At 32.9% G+C, this 10,703-nt stretch overlaps 1 long non-coding RNA gene across 1 annotated transcript; it reads right to left on the bottom strand.

Annotated features, from left to right (window-relative positions):
- Window positions 1-4,836: 4,836 nt before the first annotated feature.
- On the bottom strand, window positions 4,837-6,879 carry LOC140056211 (uncharacterized). Its single transcript, XR_011846737.1, has 3 exons — window positions 6,575-6,879; window positions 5,711-5,821; window positions 4,837-5,541 (listed from the first exon to the last, which is right to left on the bottom strand). It is a non-coding gene; the product is annotated as an uncharacterized lncRNA (long non-coding RNA).
- Between the last annotated feature and the right edge of the window lie 3,824 nt (window positions 6,880-10,703).

Below are 10,703 nucleotides of genomic sequence, written 5' to 3'. Positions count from 1 at the left end.
TAAATATAGGCAAAACTGGATTTTAGTAACAAATTTTCCCAGTTTGCAGAGTCCGGTAACCTCTGGCATATCCATTGTTTAATATTGTAGTATCGACCCCAGGGGGCTGGCCAATGAATGAATGACCTGAACATACCAACCATCTACGGGCGCCTTGATTTAGTATGCATGACATATGGACGTCTGGGGCATGCGCAGATGGTTGGGAGAAACCTGAAATCAGGGCAGTTTTGCCATGGTGACAATATAGACGGCTATTATAAGCAAGTACTATATTATTGATACGGGATATATATATATACATTGGATTTGCCCCAAGTGGGAAAGAATTTCCCAGGTAGGCGAATATCTGGTGTACTTTTACATATAGCATATAGGGTAAATACAATACTATTTTAATAAATATTTTAATTATGCAAATGCTGATGATTGTTTTAATAGCGCCCTCTATTATATTCCGATGAATATTTTCCAACTTTTATGGTAACCTTTATTGTTTGGGTATCTTCAAAATTGTTTCCTCGATTTTTACTTTTTGAAGTTGGCACCTCTGTTATTACAACAGAAAGGGTATTGATAAAAAAATAAAGATTATGACCTTTGCTGTCAAAATATAATGCACAACTCTTAACCTGTATTCTTCAATTGCGGTTTGCTGCAGCACGTCGCTGAGAGTGAGGCATACATATATTGTATTTGTCTTGAGGTATTGCCTGTTAAAGAATAGCACGGGCTATTCCATTTTACTGTGGGTAATTGCAGTCAAATTTATAATAAATATTGAAAAACTGCAGGTATATACAAACGATTTCCTGATTGCTGCCCTCTATATATTTTATTCCGTGGATTTTTAACTGTATTCAAAGATACTATTTGCTGTATATTGTAGAAACCTACTGTAAAGTATGCTTTTTTTCTCTCTCGTGTTTTCTTTCACATTTCTACTTTTACGGTGTATTTTTGTAGTATGATTTAAGGTTTTATTTCAATTGCCGTATACAAGGAATAACACGAGGTCAAAATATGGAGATATAAATTCGAAATGATCAAGGCAATTTTCCATCGACGGTATTAAAAAGAAAATACCCGGCACGGGTCATAGGCCTACTATACTGGATAATTTTTTTAAAGCATAACACGGCACAGGCGTACATGCATAGGCTATAAAAGTGTTTAAATTTCATATAAATATTATTTTGATGATTTGCATCTCTAAGTATGATTATTAAGAAAATCGGTTTTAATTCAATTTAAGTTTCATCTTACTCAATGACAGATTCATCTTTTTAACATGCTCTTTTTACTGCAAAGTCCCAAGTTAAATATGCAATTTTTGTTATTTTTAGAGCGAGTTTGTTTTGTTGTAGGCCCTACTTATTTTAATACATACAATTAAATACTTAAAAGTATTTAATTGTTGTTAAAACAACCAATTTAACGATGACCACCATACTTACCAACCTGCGTGATCGGACACATACGTATTTACAGGCCCCACCCCCTCGTGGCGACTTGCGATGGAAACAAATTTGTTCACTGGCACTCCTATGGCCGGAAATATTACTCTCGCACGTAAAATTCATGATGAATGGCACCTCTTGTATTCCGGTACGGTAAACGAAGCAAATATTATTAGATTGTATATTACTCTTTTTTTGTTAATCTATAATTCAACGTTTTTCATGCGGATTCATGAATTTATTTTATTAAAAAACATTTTTTGGAGGGTAAAAATTGAACTGATCCACCAACCAATAGCAAGAAAATTGGGTTTCCTTTTATAAACGCACACAAAATCATGTCATGTGTAATTGCGATCATGACAAACGCCACATGGTTATAGGCCCATCCTCGTCACGGCGAGCGACCACGGACACATTAATTGTAACTTTCCCTGATATTACGTATTTTATTGATGCGTGGTGTAATAATATAAATAGGCCTACTCGTATAATGTTCTATACTTTTAAAATATACCAATTAATTTAAATGCATTTTCCTCTCAAATTGTGTTAAAAATGATAACGCATCGTATATAGGCCTACTTAGGTTTAAACGCGTGTTTCATTAAAAATCACTTGAAATGCGGGACCGTCCCAAACGATGCGAGACGGTTGGTAACTATGGACCACATAAATAATTTTAAGTAGCCCTACCACTTGTTTGTTGTAGTTAATGGTATCGATTCATTACAAAATTATTGAATAATACAAACAATATGCATACATAGTGGATTAATACAATTTACAGCTTGCCCAGCTTGTTTAAATGGACCCGAACTCATGGTGGTTACAAAATGGAGATTTGAATTGAATGTTATTTAACTAAAAAACACGCTCTCAAGAAAAATCACAGAAACTACGTAACTGTACCTTTAAATTTATTTTTATTGAATGAAATTATTAGTGTTCATCACATGGAACTAAAGTAAACTCAAACAAGAAAACATCAGGTCTATTTAAGCAATCGAATGCTGTTTAATTAAAAAACACGCTCTCAAGAAAAATCACAGAAACTACGTAACTGTACCTTTAAATTTATTTTGATTGAATGAAATTATTAGTGTTCATCACATGGAACTAAAATAAACTCAAACAAGAAAAAATCAGCAATTGAATGCTGTTTAATTAAAAAACACGCTCTCAAGAAAAATCACAGAAACTACGTAACTGTACCTTTAAATTAATTTTTATTGAATGAAATTATTAGTGTTCATCACATGGAACTAAAGTAAACTCAAACAAGAAAAAATCAGGTCTATTTAAGCAATTGAATGCTGTTTAATTAAAAAACACGCTCTCAAGAAAAATCACAGAAATTACGTAACTGTACCTTTTAATTTATTTTTATTGAATGAAATTATTAGTGTTCATCACATGGAACTAAAGTAAACTCAAACAAGAAAAAATCAGGTCTATTTAAGCAATCGAATGCTGTTTAATTAAAAAACACGCTCTCAAGAAAAATCACAGAAATTACGTAACTGTACCTTTAAATTTATTTTTATTGAATGAAATTAATAGTGTTCATCACATGGAACTAAAGTAAACTCAAACAAGAGAAAACCAGGTCTATTTAAGCAATTGAATGCTGTTTAATTAAAAAACACGCTCTCAAGAAAAATCATAGAAACTACGTAACTGTACCTTTAAATTTATTTTTATTGAATGAAATTATTCGTGTTCATCACATGGAACTAAAGTAAACTCAAACAAGAGAAAATCAGGTCTATTTAAGCAATTGAATGCTGTTTAATTAAAAAACACGCTCTCAAGAAAAATCACAGAAATTACGTAACTGTACCTTTTAATTTATTTTTAGTGAATGAAATTATTAGTGTTCATCACATGGAACTAAAGTAAACTCAAACAAGAAAAAATCAGGTCTATTTAAGCAATCGAATGCTGTTTAATTAAAAAACACGCTCTCAAGAAAAATCACAGAAATTACGTAACTGTACCTTTAAATTTATTTTTATTGAATGAAATTATTAGTGTTCATCACATGGAACTAAAATAAACTCAAACAAGAAAAAATCAGGTTTATTTAAGCAATTGAATGCTGTTTAATTAAAAAACACGCTCTCAAGAAAAATCACAGAAATTACGTAACTGTACCTTTAAATTTATTTTTATTGAATGAAATTATTAGTGTTCATCCCATGGAACAAGTAAACTCAAACAAGAAAAAATCAGGTCTATTTAAGCAATCGAATGCTGTTTAATTAAAAAACACGCTCTCAAGAAAAATCACAGAAATTACGTAACTGTACCTTTAAATTTATTTTTATTGAATGAAATTATTAGTGTTCATCACATGGAACTAAAGTAAACTCAAACAAGAAAAAATCAGGTCTATTTAAGCAATCGAATGCTATTTAATTAAAAAACACGCTCTCAAGAAAAATCACAGAAATTACGTAACTGTACCTTTAAATTTATTTTTATTGAATGAAATTATTAGTGTTCATCACATGGAACTAAAGTAAACTCAAACAAGAAAAAATCAGGTCTATTTAAGCAATCGAATGCTGTTTAATTAAAAAACACGCTCTCAAGAAAAATCACAGAAACTCCGTAACTGTACCTTTAAATTTATTTTTAGTGAATGAAATTATTAGTGTTCATCACATGGAACTAAATTAAACTCAAACAAGAAAAAAATCAGGTCTATTTAAGCAATTGAATGCTGTTTAATTAAAAAACACACTCTCAAGAAAAATCACAGAAACTACGTAACTGTACCTTTAAATTTATTTTTATTGAATGAAATTATTAGTGTTCATCACATGGAACTAAAGTAAACTCAAACAAGAGAAAACCAGGTCTATTTAAGCAATTGAATGCTGTTTAATTAAAAAACACGCTCTCAAGAAAAATCACAGAAATTACGTAACTGTACCTTTAAATTTATTTTTATTGAATGAAATTATTAGTGTTCATCACATGGAACTAAAGTAAACTCAAACAAGAGAAAATCAGGTCTATTTAAGCAATTGAATGCTGTTTAATTAAAAAACACGCTCTCAAGAAAAATCACAGAAACTACGTAACTGTACCTTTAAATTTATTTTTATTGAATGAAATTATTAGTGTTCATCACATGGAACTAAAGTAAACTCAAACAAGAAAAAATCAGGTCTATTTAAGCAATTGAATGCTGTTTAATTAAAAAACACGCTCTCAAGAAAAATCACAGAAATTACGTAACTGTACCTTTAAATTTATTTTTATTGAATGAAATTATTAGTGTTCATCAAATGGAACTAAATTAAGCTCAAACATGAAAAAATCAGGTCTATTTAAGCAATTGAATGCTGTTTAATTAAAAAACACGCTCTCAAGAAAAATCACAGAAATTACGTAACTGTACCTTTAAATTTATTTTTATTGAATGAAATTATTAGTGTTCATAACATGGAACTAAAGTAAACTCAAACAAGAAAAAATCAGGTCTATTTAAGCAATTGAATGCTGTTTAATTAAAAAAACACGCTCTCAAGGAAAATCACAGAAATTACGTAACTGTACCTTTAAATTTAATTTTATTGAATTAAATTATTAGTGTTCATCACATGAAACTAAAGTAAACTCAAACAAGAAAAAATCAAGTCTATTTAAGCAATTAAATTCTGTTTAATTAAAAAACACGCTCTCATGGAAAATCACAGAAATTACGTAATTGAATGCAATTATGCAATTGAATGCTGTTTAATTAAACAGTTTAATTAAACAGTTTAATTAAACAGCATTCAATTGCTCAAATATGCTAGATTTTATTAGTGTTCATCACATGGAACCAAAATATATATAATAATAATTTTTCCTTGATAGTGTGTTATATTAATATTTATAATATGTGAATAAAAGATACTGTACATAAATTGACCCGATTAAATAATACTGTAGAGTAACAGACAAATATATAACATCTTGCACCTTGATATTTTATATCATTGCAAATTTGTTTTCAACAGATGCTGAAGTTTGTTTAAGGAGCCAACAAGCTATGCAAGACAAAATAATTCAGCTACCATACACTCTAAAAAGAACAAACAAATATTAAATGTCAACCAGGAACTAGATTGATGCACCAAAAAACAAAAGTATTATATCAGCCACAGTTTCTCTTAATATCATATAAATAAAACTAAACATTCTTATTCACCAGGTTTTATTGTAGGACATTTTGATATTATAAATCCATTTACCGGAAAATGCATTTAAATTTCTTGGGTAAAATCACAAGTCCTTACGGCATTATCAACTGCAAGTCCAATCAAGGTCAGGAAAGTGTTTTGGTACAGCAGATTTTTATTACCCTATCGTAAAAAGAAAAAAAATCATAAAATAAAATATTCTATATAGAAGTCTGCAACATGTATACAAATAACACACCTATGCACTTGTTCTGACGAGTATGAATATGATGATATGAATATTAATTATACCATAATTATTATTATTTTTTTTTTAAAATACAACACGACCAATAATTACTTCACAATCTATTTTATAGGTCTTAGTAGTAGGTAGTTATAACACTAATTTACAGTAAAAGAGATGCTACAGTGGTCACATTAATCTATGATATAAAAGGATATAGTATCTAGTACATTAATATTAAAATTTAACTTTATAGGCCCTATACATTTTTCTTTCAAGAAACAAGTTAAAATAAATATTAATATTGTTAAACTTTTTAGTAATTAGTATTTTTTACTGTTTTTTACATTAAATTGTAAAAATGTATCTATAAATTAAAATGTACATGTATAACATTGATTAATAATAATTGAATGTTTATTGTTAGCTAGCCTAGTAGTAGTATAGTACTATAGGCTACCTGCTACTACTACTAGGCCTACTTTACTATCTAGGCTTACTATTACTGCTACACTCTTCTATTTCTACTACTAGCTAGTAGGGCTACACTATAGTATAGGCGTAGCTAGGCCTTAGGCTAGGCCCTATTCTATATAGATAGATCTAGGCCTAGCAAGCCTAGGCTAGGCTTAACATTAATTAACCAGGCCTAGCCTCTAGGAGCCTAGGCTACAACAGTTAAAAACTACCATGAATGAATTGAAAAGATAGCCTAGCCTAAACGATCCGCCTAGACTAGGTTTCTTCGACGTTAAGTCCTGCCCACCCAAGCCTTCCTCTAGGCCTAGGCTAGTACTAGTAGGCCTAGGCTAGGCCCAGGGCTACATCATCACCCGTTCCTCGAAACACACGGCAACAGTCAATCTTTGCTGCTGTCACGTTCCTCTTTCATCACACACACGATACGAAGAAATACTGTAATCAGATTTATATGACGGTTTGCGGGAGTTACAAACACAAAAGTAACGCCACTTGACGCGAAATTACAGTGGAAAACAATTACCCACGAACAAATGGTACAAGCAATACCTCAAGAAAAATGCAATATATGTAGGGCATATCCTCAGCGACGTGCTGCAGCAAACTGCCTATCGTATTCTTGGCTAGGTGAAATTACTTCGGAAAAATATAGAGCTGATGTCCGTGCTCTCCAATGCCACTTCTTCCCTGGCAAAGTGTATTTGACAGCGCATCCTTCTAGGCCTTTCTCAAGAGTGTCGATCAACTGAGAGTGGGAGCCAGCATAGAACGCCTCAATCAACAATACCCTTGACATCTTTACAACTTTCGTGTCATAATACGTCAACTAACAAAAGATCCTCAATTAATTATTATAAAGATGTATTTTGATGTCATGTATAGCATGGTGTAACCATTGACCTTTACTCCATGCATTGACTATGCTGTAAAAAAATGAGAGAAATAAAAAAATAATCTGATTAAAAACATATAACAAATATTAATAAACTTGTGATAGCCTATACCACTCTAGTATAGACAGGGAGTTACAACTCCCTGGTATAAAGTAGGCCTTTACTAAATACGAACTGTCTGCCTCTCTACACCTAGTCGTACTGTAGATCCTATATAGCGCCCTCTATGGCTATTGTACTAATGTGTTATATCAATGCATTGTAATCCGGTTAGATGGCTGAATGGTCAATAATGGGTAGTGCCCGAGTCTCACAATGTAATGCTGTTTTAATTTAGGTTACGAGGGACGGAGGCCCGAAAAAGAGTGCCTTTTGAAATCGGTCGCGTTTGAAATCGGTCGCGCTATTTTGTATGGATCGAGCCGGATGATTATTATAAATGAAGAAATAAAAGATATTCAAATTAAAATCTATAGTAGGCCTATCGCCGACGTATATACGTAAATTATATATAAATCATACTGTCAAATTATAGAAACAGTGTATTATTCAGAATTATTATGGATAAGCAAGCCTGTGAGCTACAGCGATTTTAATTGCTTTTGCTTATCCTTGCCTCCGTAGATTTCCACGTGTCTTGATTTTGTTACCTACGTTTTAATATTTCGATTTTAGAGGCTAAATAAAGAATGAATGAATGAATGAACATGATCTCATAATCGCGTCGAGCATCTGTAGCTCATTGGATCGTTTCACAAAAACACATGCAGGAGGCCTATAGACGTTTCAAACGTATGGTTATTCGTAATAGACGTCATCTTTACCTCGCCATGGACAACGATCGTACGTGTTTTGTCCATGATTTAACACTAACAAGTGCATGTTTTTTTTAAATGAGGAAACCCCGTCAGCAAAATAAAATGTATTGTTAGGGGAAACAGCTGCACGATCATAGAAGGCGCATCTCCACAATATGGCTTATTCGGGGGTTTATTTCAGTAACTCGCCTTTTAACCATCCGCATATAATGATCATTTTACTAAAAACTATTTGAAACATTAGAAATAAAAATATACACGTGATTTGCCTCAACAATAATCAATATAAATACATAATAGAAAAATAACGCTTAAAAAAAGAACGATGTTTCGACTACATCATGGAGTCATTATCAAGTCCAATGAATAAAATTTTAAAAAAACAACTAATTAAATAACACAAGCCAAGGGTCAAAGTTTAAATAACAAAAGACCTATAATCATTATACACTTAATATTATCCTACATAACGGATAGAAATAAAATAGAAATAAAATAAGGTGATCGAATAGTATGTTGTTAACGACATGGATATGATATAATCTGCCACAGTATGCATAAGTATAAAAACGGATACGCTGGCTTTACGGGCTATATTGTAAAAATTATTGTTTTTAAATAAATTGTTCTCTTTTACGTAATTGTTTGCATAATAAAAGACACGACAGACGTATATTCTCTATATAATAATATATTAATTACAGTACATATAAATAGAGGTAAATTATTATATGCCTAATATAACATTATGCCTAATGTTTTAGAAATGGCCATTTTGAAAAGACGCAGTCCTTCTCCGAGACCTGTGAAATATTTAAAAAAAATAATTTAATGATTGACAGGCCCGTAGCCAGGGGGGGTTTTTATGGTTCGGGCGAACCCCCCCTTTACAGCGAACCCCCCTTAACCGACTGCGAACCCCCATCCCCGACATGCCCAATACCTCACCCTCATCTCCAAAAATTCTCCAAATACGTGCCCCAAAGTTGTTTGTGAATTGAAAAATTCGTAAACTTGTTCGTGAACCTTCTTCTCTGTATGAGCGTCAACTAGCGATACGTGTCTGTAAATTTCTAAAAGCTGCAAATGAATTGCCGATTTTAACCTGAAAAATAAATGTTTGGTCCCTGCATGTAACATGATATTGACGCGTCTCATAGCGAACTGGGGCACGAACGATTCGTACAAAGGACACCGCCAGACAACTGCGTACCTATAATTGTTTAGATCACTGGCAGTCAGGCAGCATGCATAAAGTATATATAGCCTTCCGACGTACATCAGTATTTATGTGTGATTATGAAGTATAATGTATCATAGAGGATTTTATATAACACCTATATAAATTCCTGTCATTTGATTGGACGATTGTGGGTCACATGGCGTGCAATAGTACGCACTATTCAACGATCGTTAAATAGTACTTTTTGAAACATTTTTGTGTACGAAAAAAAAACGCCTAGATGTTATATAAAACAAATAATGAATGTTTTGTATTCGTGTAATGGTACAAATAATGGCACTTGGTGAATGATGAAAGGTTATATCAACTCGGCTTTGCCTCGTTGATATAACCTTTCGTCATTCACCTCGTGCCATTATTTGTACCATTGCACTCATAAACATTCATTATTTGTATATTAGTGAATATTAATATTTTACACTATAATATCTATGGTATCAAGTACTGTAGTTCACATTATGGCATCCGATTATTTTTTTCTAGACCACCAGCCGATACGTACTAAAATGTATCAATATCACCTATTTACATATTTATATTCCTCAACAAATTGCTGTAAATAAATATTATAGATAGAGCTAGCAAATAGCATTTGCCTTCAACCAGTGTGCTTTTTTCGGGACTGCTCCTAGATGTACGTTCGCATTGAACTTGAACGCAAAACAAAATACGGAGTAAATGATCAAACAATCGGCGGTTCAGCACACAGAGCACGCGCATCTAACATACGGCAACAAATAGTTATCGTCCTTTAAATTATCGACGTGTTTGAGAAGGAGGAAAAAAGTACGATCTTTTTGCTCATCGGTAGCATGCTGCACGAGAGTGTCTTTTCCGGCCATCTAGGGGTGTCATTTAACAAAATTCGCTTCGCATCAGGCCCCACCCGCAGGGGGGGGGGGGGGGGTTGACCCAAATATTTAGTGTCCGAACCCCCCTTGACAGATCCTGGCTACGGCCCTGATTGATAATAAATATTTATTAACCAAGTAAAAAATATCCACATAAATAATCTAGTTCCTAAAAAATATCAATTAAATATAGCTCTAGCGGCGCGCCATACAAAATACCGGAAGTTGATTTTATCGCGACCGATTTCAAACGCGACCGATTTCAGACGCGACCGTAGGGCCTACTTCCCCTCTTAGAATAGTGTAGGCCTATATACAACTTACTTAAGTAAAGTAGGCCTATGCTAGCCTAGAGTTATTGCAAGGCCACCTAACTAAAAGAATAAGGTAATTTTGCTTTTATTATAATTATCCTCTATAAGTAGGCCCAGACAGACCGGGACCAACAGCCCTACCTGACTTGACCTGATACCTTCTGTATCCTCCTCAGAGAGGGCGCGCGTACAGCCTGTACATATTTTTCGCGGAGTAAT

Source organism: Antedon mediterranea, chromosome 1, assembly GCF_964355755.1.
Source record: "Antedon mediterranea chromosome 1, ecAntMedi1.1, whole genome shotgun sequence".
NCBI lineage: Eukaryota > Metazoa > Echinodermata > Crinoidea > Comatulida > Antedonidae > Antedon > Antedon mediterranea.
Note: the sequence above shows the minus strand (reverse complement) of the source record. Positions and strands in the feature narration are given on the sequence as shown.